General features: G+C 35.4%; 1 protein-coding gene across 3 annotated transcripts in view; it reads left to right on the top strand.

Annotated features, from left to right (window-relative positions):
- The window catches only part of Bmpr1b (bone morphogenetic protein receptor type 1B), a 238,742-nt gene that overhangs the window by 88,556 nt on the left and 138,053 nt on the right, over window positions 1-12,133 (top strand). Inside the window, exons 1-2 of one of the 3 annotated variants that reach the window (XM_028855395.1) lie at window positions 3,772-3,861; window positions 4,009-4,104. The gene's annotated coding sequence lies outside the window, so the exon portion shown is untranslated. The other 2 variants (XM_028855394.2, XM_028855396.1) reach the window with 2 other exon arrangements.

Below are 12,133 nucleotides of genomic sequence, written 5' to 3'. Positions count from 1 at the left end.
ACATACAAAAAGGTGAATGCACATAGAAGTTTATCAAGGGAAAGGTGTGTAAGGAAAACCCAAAGGGTAAATGAGTTGCTGCAGAGACAGAGAGGTGTGGTTGCTACTGTCTAAGGCACACTGATGGAGAAGAACAAACGGATTTACAGACCATTGCTTCTACAGAGTAAAATGAGGAAACAGTACAAATATTTATCAGATGATGAATGTATGATCTGGGTGGTATTTTAAGTAACTTGTATGGTTTCTGATGGAGACTATATGCTAATGGTATTTGAATTGCAAAAGAATAGATGTTTTCCTGTATCATAGACCAGCATATTTGAACATCTACTAATCATGTACTAGGATTCAACACATATCAAGTTCATTGTGACTAAAACTAAAACTACCCTCTTTTCCCAGCACCCTATTGTGAACTTGCTACTTTTCCTGTAACCTAGCTTGGCAACAACCTAGTTTTCCCAAAGAAGAGCCAGCCTTGACTTTTCAGAGGCTCTTTTCCCATTTGCCAAGTTGAAGAAAAGGCAATTGAGCTCCTTGGCCACCCTCTAACTGGCTAGTCCCTTCCTTTTGCCACTTTTCAGTACTCAGTATTAAAATTCTCTCCATTCTCTGAGAGAAGCTCATTAGGCCCATTTGGTCTTTACTGGCATGTTCCTTTCTTTTTCTAGCCTGAGTCGTATCTGTTCTTAGTTTTACAAAGTGATAGCTAGGTGTTATGTGGTACTATAGTCCAGTCATAGACTGGTGTTCAATCCCAGTTCTATGACTGAATTGTTATGTGACTTCTGTCAAACCACTTAATAACCTAGCTTTATTTTCTTTATCATGAAAACACCAAAAGTTTGGTCATCTGCAAGGATAGCAAGGGCTGAGCCATCTCTCCAGCTCAGGGCTTCATTCTTTGTGTTAAAAACGTCTGTATATTTGGCACATGCATGACATCATGCCACCATTACATCCCTCCATGTGGTTGTGCTTCTATGAGTAGTATCCTCCTTGGTGCTCTTTGTTCCCCCACCCCTAAAGCCTGTAACCCGTGGAACTGTTTCCTGTTCCCAAATGTCATGCAGCTGGAATCACATGCTGTGGAGACTTTTAACACTAGTTCTTTTCTCTTAGCAACTGAATGGATAGTTTCACTGGAGTGTCTACCTTCTCAAAATCTACTTGTACTCCATTAATATTGATCTTGTTAAGAGCAATGCTTTACTAATGGAAGCATTTCTTTTGCAAAAGAAACCCTCATCCATTCCAAATCATACTGTGGTGTCACGGTGTGTGCACCACAGTCATGGGATATTTAATAACTAAAAATCCGATACATTAAATTTTATTGAAGCAATGTATGAAATTAGTAATGTTTTGTTATATGTATTTCACAAAAATTCTATGAAGAAATGAGATGGTGAAAAGGTCAATAAAATAAAATATAAAACAAAATTTTATAGGCTGTCCTTTACAATAGCCCAAGTGATTTCTATGCTATCTTATGGCCATGCCAATCTTGACTTCCACAAGCGTTATGTTTACCTCAGTCATTCTCCCTAGACCCTAAAGTGTGAGCACTCTTTCAGAGTCAACAGTACTCATCTTTATGGAAGAAGCCCTATGTACTTTGTAAAGAGTTTCAATGTAAAGATGTCTTAAGCTTTGTTGTACACACAGGACTGTTTAATTATCATCAGAACACTTTTTTCCAAAATTATGCTGTGCTTAAATATGGCTTAAAAACATAACAAAAAACCAAACCAAAACAAACAAAAAACCAAAATTTACAATTGTTAAATAGATCTTTTTATTTCTAAATAGACAATGGTTATTTTAAATTACAATGGATTGAGTGTGTATTTTTGCTGAATTTTATTTTAAAAATGTCATTATTTCTAGAAGAGTAGAAAATCAGGTCTTTGCAAGTAATCATGTCATTACTGCTAAAAATTAAAGATATAAGCTTGGTGATTGCATGAGAATTACATCATTTTCAAAATTCTTTGTGTATATATGTGAAAAATATCTAAATCTTGGAGCCTACCCTAAATAGAAACCCCAAGTTTGCTAACGTGACTTTTAGAGTCCATACTTCTTTCTCTACTGCATATTTTCCCTAAACATTTTGTATTGTTTGCTTGTACCCCAATCAGAAGGAGCTGTGTGCATGTGCACATGTGCACCATCCCTTTCCTGCCCTTCTTTACCTTGTTATCCTGTCTGTGCCTCAGTAACTTTGCCTGGGGTATCACATGACAAGCTCTCTGTGGTAGGGAATGCTAGCTGCATGTCTGCTTACTTGCGTTTGCTCAGTTGCCCCTCCCTCTTCATTGTCTAGCTCATGCACTGGCTAGCAGCTAGCCACTCCTCTAACTTACATTATAAGGACTTTGAGAGCAGAAATGCTGCTGCTTCTGTATCTAGCTGTATGCCTCTCCCAGCAATGAGTTAACTTAGTGAAAATATTAATTACCGAATTAAGCATGGGCAATGTGGTTCAGTTGTTAGAAACTTAATTGTATGTAACAATTTTAGGCAGTTTACTTATAACAGATTGTCTCCTTTACACTAATTTTGTGCCTATGAATTTTTGTTTTCATTTGTTGTTTTGAAACAGGATCTCAATTTGTAGCTCTAGCTGTCCTGGAACTCATTATGTACTCCAGGCTTGCCTCAGACTCACAGAGATCTGCCTTCCTCTGCTTCCTGAGCACCTGAATTAAAGGGGTGTGCCACCACACCTGGCTGTGAATATATTTTCTTATGGGTAAGACTTTCAGGAAGTTTTCACATAGAGATGAAGCTAAAGATGAGTTTTGAGAATCACTATCCTGGTGAAAGTTGCCTAGCATCTGAGTAGTAAGGAAGGGCTGTGGTTTTGGTTTTGGCTCTGCTATTATGTTGCCACATGAACCTGCTGAATAAACTAACAGACTAGATGAGGGTGGATCTTTAAGAGCAGGACCAGATCACTTCTGAAGATTCCCTCATCTTTGATTTAATTAAGTGATACAATTTAACAAAACAAACAAGTGATTATCTATTGGCAAAAGCATGAAAATATAGAATGATATATTTTCTAATCATTTATAATGTGAATATTACATATTATAGATAGTAGGAAATTTATATTACCCACAGTCTACATATAGGGATGGCTTAGTTTATCCTTAATCTAAGAGTCCAAAGTAAAATAATTCAAATTGTCAGGATTATACATCTACACGTTAACATAGCATGTTGATTCACATAATGTTTAGATTACATTTTAGTTTCTTTCACCAAATGCATAATTTATCTGTTTAATATAATACATTCCAATGCATTTCTATCATTCTGCAAGTGAACATATGTCAAAAAAAAATCTCTCTGTGGCCAATTACTCATTCCCCGCAGCTTTTTTTTTCCTTTTAAATAAGAAGCAATATTAAAACAATTATAAAACTGCTTTCCTGTGATTTAGGTCATTCATATTATGTATAGCCAAGTTTTGCAAAGTTTAATTGAATGGCATTTAGGTAAGAATTTTATAAAGGTTTGAGATGGTGTTGTTTGGACAGAACAAAGGCAGTATTTCCTTTCTTGTCTTCCCCTCCTCCTGGCCCTCTTCTCTCCACCTGCTTGAGAAAAGCTGTATTTCTTCAGACAAGCCTCATAATTGCCCCTCTGTGCCTGATTTGGGGCTCAGGAAAGGCCCGTCGCATCTGTAAAGCTGGCAGCGAAATGGTATTTCCAGGCAAGCACAGGGTTGCTGGGTAGTGAGCCAATCCACTGCTTTGTCCTAGCAGCTGAGAACCTCGCCGGAGTATTACCACGGTGTTCAGTAACACAGACCTGTGCCATGAGCAAGGAGAGCTCTGAGCAAGTGTGAGGGTCAATATTTATAGACCACTACGTAGCTGCCTTGCAGAGGGACAAGGAGAAACACACACACCCAGAGCCAGGCAGGGAAGACAACAGTGGAGGGAACTTTAATTTTGAATGTTTGTTCTGAAGAAAATTTCTTTCTGTCAGGTTCAAACTTCTGCTGAATCACAACCATTTGGCGCTGAGCTATGACAAGAGAGGAAACAAAAAGTTAAAGGAGCAACCGGGGCCATACGTGAAGAGGTAAGTAATTAACCAGTTTAGGCTGGCTTTTACTTGTAAAGCCCATCTCCCTGTTGGCTGCCTTGCATCAGTGGGCAAAGGGCTGTGGGACTCGGTACAGCTTGTAAGGAGGGGCTGCCTGCTCTTACGAATGTTCTTGGAGGCAGTGTGGGTTTGTGTATTCCTGTTGAGAATGCCTGGACCTTCTTAGTGGTGGCAGCCACGCTTGAACATTGATTTCATGCTCTCTCATTTCTGTCAGACTGAAGTCTGCCAGTCGGTAACTTCCTATTTAACTTTATATAATATTAAGGCATTAGTCTTAGTTAAGTTTTGTGCTCTAAAGATGGAATATAGAAAATGCATGTCAACTTGTAGAGATGTACTTACTAGACAGTATCAGAATGTGGAGATAGGGGATATGGGCAACATAGGGTCATTTTGACAAAACAAAACTTCACTGAAACAGTTATTGCTGTCTTGGGGAAGGGATTGAACCTGGAGTGACAAGAATAGCCTTCCCTATACAGAGTATCAAAGACAAGCATTTTTGAGATAGTCCCTGCTTGTCCAGATGACTTGCTGTTGGACTTTTTATGAACTGTGTCCCCTTCTTAATATTAAACCCAAGTCAGCATCTCCAGCTATGGATTGCATTGGTGTTTTCCTGTCTGCAGGTAGTGAGTTAAAAAGTTTCCCTGTGTGTACATACGTATTGCTGTGGTATGCTCGATTATGCTTATCTCTGATCATACTAAAAGCAACAAAACTTAAGAGCACAGAAACCACCTTCTGTGTACTTTCCTGTTTAGAATACTCTTGAAATGTTTATGCTTTTATGTTTTTTATCTATTGTATGTAGTTTAGAGAGTCAGGATTTTGCTTCATTACAACTATGGCATTAAGTACATGAAAAATTAGCTAGCAATATAATATAGTGGATACAATGGGAGGTTACTGGTTTGATCTTTAGATTGTGGAACTACAAATACTTGCATGAAATTTAAACTTTGTATGCCATGTTTTAGGTGATGGTTTGAGTTCCAGTGAGTTTTCTGTACTATTGCTATACATATTTATATTGAAAACAAAATTTATACTACTATAGGATTTAAATGATGTGCCAGTAGAGACACAAGGAAGAGGCAGTATGTGGCACAGATTTACATAGGGTTATCAAACCAAAAGCAACTCATTTTGAAATATGATGTGCCATATCAAAACAGCAGCTAGAATAGCTCTAAATGAAATGTAAGCATCTTTGAATGAGGACAGAATTTATGCAGAATCACTTTGATTAATGTAATCTTAAGAAGTGTTATTGAGACTGGGTCTTTGTAGTAGCCTTGACTGGTCTGGTACTTGCTGTTCATGCTACACTGGTCTCCACCTCAGCTTCCTGGGGGAGATTACAGGTGTCAGTCACCATACCCTAAAGTGTATGCATAACTTGGGGTTTTGTTTTTGTTTTTTCTAGACAGGGTTTCTCTGTGTATCCCTGGCTGCCCTGAAACTTGCTCTGTAGACCAAGTTTGCCTCCAATTCAGAGATCTGCCTGCCTCTGCCTCTCAACTGAGTTCTGGGATTTAAGGCGTGTGCCACTACCACCTGGCTACTTGTATAATTTTTAAAAGATTTCAGATCATCAGTTGAGAGACATATAGGCTTTTTTCATATTTTGCCTACTGTGATTAAGGCAGCCCTGAATATGGATGAGTAGATATCTCTATAATAGGATACAGAGTCTGTTGGGGACATACCTAGGAGTGGTGTGCCTGTATCATGTGACAGATTGACAGATGTCTTCCTCAATTTTTGAGGAACTTCTACACTGATTTCTGTCATGGCTGTACCAGTTTGCATCAACACCAACAGTGAATATGTGTTTTGCTTTCCCCACATCCACTCCAGTGAGCTTTGTGTGAGTGTGTGTGTGTGTGTGTGTGTGTGTGTGTGTGTGTGTGTGTGTGTTTTAAGCTTAGCCGTTCATATGGGAGGAAGGTGAAATCTCAAAGTAGTTTTAACTTGTGTTTCCCTGATTGGTAAGGATGATGAACATTTACAATATTTCTCAGCTATTTGTGTCTATTCTTTTGAGAACTCTCTGTTCTATGCCATGTGATTTAATTGGATTTCTCATTTTCATTGTGTTTAGATTTGTTTTTTTTATTGTAGACACTAACCCTGTGTCAGATATATCGCTGGTAAAGAATTCTTCCCATTCTCTAGGCTGCCTCTGTACTTGAATATTGGTGTTCTTTGCGCTGCAGAACTCTTTAGTTTCATTTGCAAATTGTTGTTCTTAATGCCTGCACTATCATGGCCCAGTTTAGAAGTTCTTTATTAATTGTGAGGCTGAAATAATCCATATCTGGTCTTAAAGTTCATGTTAACATTTAATGCTTGTCATTTATTTATAATCCAGGTTTTTTATATTTGTTTGAAAATTCTCCTTCAGCTTGTAAATAGTTTTCATTTATATTTTTAACATTGTTTATTTTGAAAATGCATCATAGTTGATCTAGAATGGACAAATTGAAACTGAGTAAGTCCATCAATAAATGTCTTTGCTACATGGTGAAGATCCTAATTTCTTCTTCATTCAGTATCCTGCTTTGTTTTTATATTACATGAATCCATAGTTTTAATCCCTTTTAACAAGTTTTCTTTTCACTCCTCCTTATGGCTTTCTTTCTGAAGCACCATGTTGAATCTTTTTTGAAAGAAAATAGGGCAAATAAGTCACTACTAATAAGTAAATAAACAAAAATGGCAGAGAGGTTTTTTTACTTTCAGTTTAGGAGAAAAGAATAGAAATCATGATACTAGTTGATGATGCCAAAATAGGTTATATTTGTAGACTAGTTGGGTATTTTAAAATGTGAGATACATTTTGAATATTATTTTTGGCTTTTGCTATTTTGCTATTGGTTGCTTATCATGTTTTTAAATGCCATTTTAATATAGGCATATTACAAAAAAAAAAAAAAACCAAACAAACAAAAAACCCTGGAGCCTTTTGCTTCACGTAGTAAGCATCTATTTAAGCAATAATGAAGTAGGCACAAAATATTAATAGACACTTCTAGTGGCTCTCAGTCCTCCAGTCTTCTTTTCTGTACTGCACATGCGCCTGCCCGGCTCCCCTTGGAGGGGTTAGTCCACACTCTGATAAACAGCACATTCCAGCAAAACTCCTCCTGTCCCTGGTCTTTCATTGTCCTCGGAAAAGATCACAATTCTTGGAACTGTGAGTTTTTCTGATCTTGCTAACACTTTTATGTTCACCTTCTGCCATTCTTTCTGGAATGTTATCTACATCTCTGCCTACCCAGGAGAATATCCCTCTTTTCCTGTTTATTATTCTAGCAATAAGTCTTATATTTTTCAAAATTGTCCACCCCGCGTTGTTTCTCTCAAGAATTTCTTGGGCTGCCACTCCATCCTGAAAGTCCTTTCCTGGGTTTTAGTCTCATTGGCAACATCTCTGTCTAGGAATCTCATGGGTCACCTTAGCCTTCCATATCAACCTAGGTTGAAGAACCTCAGATTACAGTGTTTGTGTCCTCTATGAGACTAAATGAGTTGTGTCTGGGATTTAAAATTTATTGTTATGTTCTTTTCCAATGCCTGTAATATAACAAATATTCCACGATTAGAGGAAATAAAATATGTTTATTTTACACATACATTTAAAAATAGCCCTCTTATATTAATACTTTTAAAAATATTGATTAGGTGAAGGGACAGAAAGTTCTTCATGAAGGAATAAATACTTTAAGGGCAGTAACAATATTGTACTTTTTCCCCCCTAGCACCAATTACATGTGGGAGAGACAGAGACAGAGAAGAGAGATAGTGATCATTTATGATCATGTATAGGGGCTATATCCAAGCAAGTAGATATTTGTTGAACAAAAGTACAAAATTACATTGGCTATCAAATATAAATCCAGAATGTGCCCCCAATATTTGCTCAATCATCTTGACCAAATTTGATAATATAATCAATAAATTGCTGCTGCAGTGTTGAATGCTGTGATACAGTAAATGATTTCCCCTGTAAACAGTGTCCCATTTCCCAAAGGCCCAGAGAAAGCTTCAGGGGAGAGTAGGTTTGTCCTCATGAGTCAGAGAAAATGAGAATTGCAGAATGGAGTTGCTCCCAGTGATCCCAGTAAAGGCATTCCTTCAGTTGTGTTTACTCTTGCAGAGACAGTTAGGGACTTAAGGAAATAACACAAAAGCATGGCTGAAGAATTCTCAAACACGAAAGGGGATACTCTATTTAAGTCCAAAGAATTCACTTCTCAAAATAGAAATGTTGAAAGAAAAGGAAGTCAGTGTTTAAAAAAGTTGAGAAATAACAGCTGTTTCTTTAAGCTCTGAAATTCAATAAAAATAAAAATTATTTCGTTTTTAATTCTGTTTTGTTTACCCAGAATACATAACGTACTTGTTACCAGAGCTACTTCCTATGCCAGTGACAAACATAAAGCTTGGTAGACAATTTCAAGCAATGGGAAGTCACCATTCTGAGTGGTTTTACTCTATCACTGTTTTCACTACTATTTAAGGCTTAAAAGCCTCTTCCAGACATTGAATATGACTCTTGTTTGCTTAACCTTGACTTGTATCTGTCTGAGGAATGAATACAATATTGGTATTTCATAGGAGAATGTGGTAAGTTTTTAATTGCTTAGAATAGACCACAGTCAGCTTGAAATTTCTTTTTAGATATATTTTGTCCACGTAACTGTCCTGTTGTAAGTTGGAATTGGAACTGGTACCATTTCAGAAAGTTTACTGCTATAAATTTGATAGATCTTCCTGGAATATCAGATGATATGAGATGGCTGGGAGAATAGAGGTTTCTTAGATCATGGATGTAGACATATACCTACTTCCCATTATTCAGCAAAGACAGAAACATAAGCTTGTTTCAATATAATCTCAAAGATTATAGCCAAAGCAAGTCACAAAACTCCACCACTGCTACTGAGAAAAGGTCAAAAAACTTTGTGGTTGAAATGGGCAGAAAGGGATTTTTACTGAATCAGTAGTCTTACTTTACTACTTATTTATTATTACCTTAGCAGTTTGCCTTGCTAGTCAATATTCTTCTGTAGCTGTGTGTGGCATGCAATTCATAAAATAAAATATATTAACTTTTAAATTGGAACTCTTTTACATTAAAAATGGGCAAACATATGAGAAATGGGTAACAAAAATTGACAAACATCATTTTAAAGTATATAATTAAAAAATAAATCACAAAGGAAAGTATACAACCTTTTTTCATTTGATTTACTTTTTCCATATTTATTCTGTATATTATATTTTAAAATTAATTTGTTTAAGTCTATGTTTTACACTGTATTAGACTCTTTTGTAGTATTAATTTCTGAAAGTTAAATCGCAGTTACTGTCCTCACATGAGCTAAAGTACTTTTCCACTTGTAAGTATACTTAAAATATTTTTTTTGAATGGCATTCCCTTACTTTCTTTTCTGGTTTCCCTATTTTTCTTGGTAGTACAGTCATATTTACATCCTACAAACTTGTTTTTGCAATGTGAAAATATGGCAAATAAACCTAAAATAAAGGTAATGAAAATTATATATTTTGATTTTAGCTTAGGAAATCTATTGGGGAGTGAATGGTTATCATATTTATAATTTTGTTTTGATTTGTTTTTTGAATTATCAGCTGGTAGAAGCTTTTAATAAAATAAAAATAAACATGTTTTTTAGATTAAACTGAATTCTATTAAGAATCTGAAAGAAAAGCATTTCTCGAATTTCTGGCTTCATCAATGAGTTAGCTAGCACTCCTTTTCAATTTCATGAAGTAGTTGAGAATTATTGGTGTTAATTCTTTAAAGGACTGGTAGAGTCAGCGGTGAATACATTTGGGCCTGTGCTTTTAACTAAGACATTTTGGAAAAAAAAAATGCTTCAATCTAATTGGTTATTATAGATATATTTACATGTTCTTATCTTGGCTTAATTTCATGAGGTCATGTGCATCTAGAAATTCATCCATTCCATTTTCATTTTCCAAATTTGTGGAATATAAGATTGAAAGGTATGTCCTTAAAATTTTCTGAATTACATTGGTTTGTCTTGTAATTCCTTCTCATTTCTAATTTTATTACTTTCTTTTTTGGTTAGTTTGACTAAGGATTTGTGAACCTTGTTTATCTTTAAAAGAACCAACTCTTTCATTGATTCTTTGTAAGTATTTGTTTGTTTTGTTTGTTTGATTCATTTCTGGTCTGATATTAATTATTCCTTTCTGTCTACTATTTGGAATTTGACTTTTTCTTATTTTTCCAAGATTCTACGGTATTGTGATTTATTTGAGATCTTTCTAATATTCTAATTTATTTGAGATATCTCTAATATTCTAAACTTCCTTTTTATGGTTACTTTAGTTTCAAGGATGTTAGAGGATGTTAAAACCTTTTCTACTTTTACCTAGATGATCTGTTATCTATTCTACTTCTCCTTGAGTTCATTTCATGGGAAGTATTACATTTTCTGATTCATTTATGATGAACTCTCCCTCATTTTTTGTGGTTTTTGGATGTGTTTTAATTTTCTCTTGTTTCTAGGATTTCTAAATTAAAAAAAAAATTTCTCCATGATCTCATTGATGATTCACTCATCATTCAATAGTGTGTTTTTCAATTTCCCTGATATCAAAACCAGATAAAGGCACACAAGCAACAATAACAGAAAAGAAACGTAAAGGTCCATCTCTTTTTTTGCAACATGAAAATATGGCAAATAAACCTAAAAAACGACAGGAAAACAGTTGAAAATAGAATTCAAGAATACATCAACAACCATCGTTCAGCATGGTCAAATTGGCTTCCTCCCAAAAATGCAGGGGCAGTTTAACAAATGTACATCAGCAAATGCAATACTTCACAGAAGTTGAACTCAAGGATAGAAAGAAAGTGTTCTTCTTAATAGATGAAAGAAAGGCCTTTGACACACTCCAACATCCTCTCATGATAAAAAGCCCCGAAAGAATGAAAGGAACACATCTCAACATATTAACAGCTGTATAATGCCAACTGTAGTCAACATTATCTTAAATGGGAAAAAAAATAACTCAGAATTTCCAACAAAGTCAGGAACAAGTCAAAGCTGTCTAGTTTCTCATTTGTTTTTCAGTTTTAAGTTTTGGAGTTCCAGCTAGAACAGTAATATAAAAAGGGAAGAAAGAAGTCAATGTACTCTCATTTACAGATGATACAGTTCTGTAAATAAGAGACCCAGAAGTCTTTTTCAGAAAAGTCTCAGTTCTGATTAACACCTTCAGGAAAATGGCAAGACAGAAAATTAGCATGCAAAGATCACTATCCATGTAAATTGGTAACAAACATGCTGAGAAATAAATCAGGAAAGCAATACTACTCACAGTTGCCTCAAATAAAATAAAATACCACAGGATAAACCTAACCAAAAGGTGTAAAAGTCCTGTACAATGAAAACTCTAAAACATTAAAGAAAGAATTTTAAGAAGATACTTGAACATGGAAAGACCTCTCATGCTTATTGAATCTATTCTAAAATTACTATTTTTTCAATGTAATTTATAGATTCAGTGAAATCTCCATCAAAATCTCAATGATGTTCTTCACACAAGTAGAAAACAAACAAACCTTTAAACTTCAAATGGAAGTACAGAAGACCCTGGATCAGCAAAGCAATCCTGAGCAATAATAGTAATGTTGGGGATATCACCATACCTATTTCAAGTTATATAACAGGGCCTCAGTAACCAAAACAACATGTTACTGGCACAAAAAAACAAACATCCAGATCTATAGGATACAAGATCCAGATAAAAATTCACACAGTTAAAGCCACTCTAATTTTCACAAAGATGTCAAAAATATACAATGGAGGAAAGATGGTCTCTTTATTAAATGGTACTATCAAGACTGGATACCCATATACAGAAATCTAAAACTAGATTCCATCTCCTTCCATACACAGAAATTAATCCAAATGGATCAAGTGCTCTAATATAGCCT

This window comes from Peromyscus leucopus, chromosome 6 (genome assembly GCF_004664715.2).
Source record: "Peromyscus leucopus breed LL Stock chromosome 6, UCI_PerLeu_2.1, whole genome shotgun sequence".
NCBI classification, from domain to species: Eukaryota; Metazoa; Chordata; class Mammalia; order Rodentia; family Cricetidae; genus Peromyscus; species Peromyscus leucopus.
This window is presented reverse-complemented; position numbering and strand designations above follow the sequence as displayed.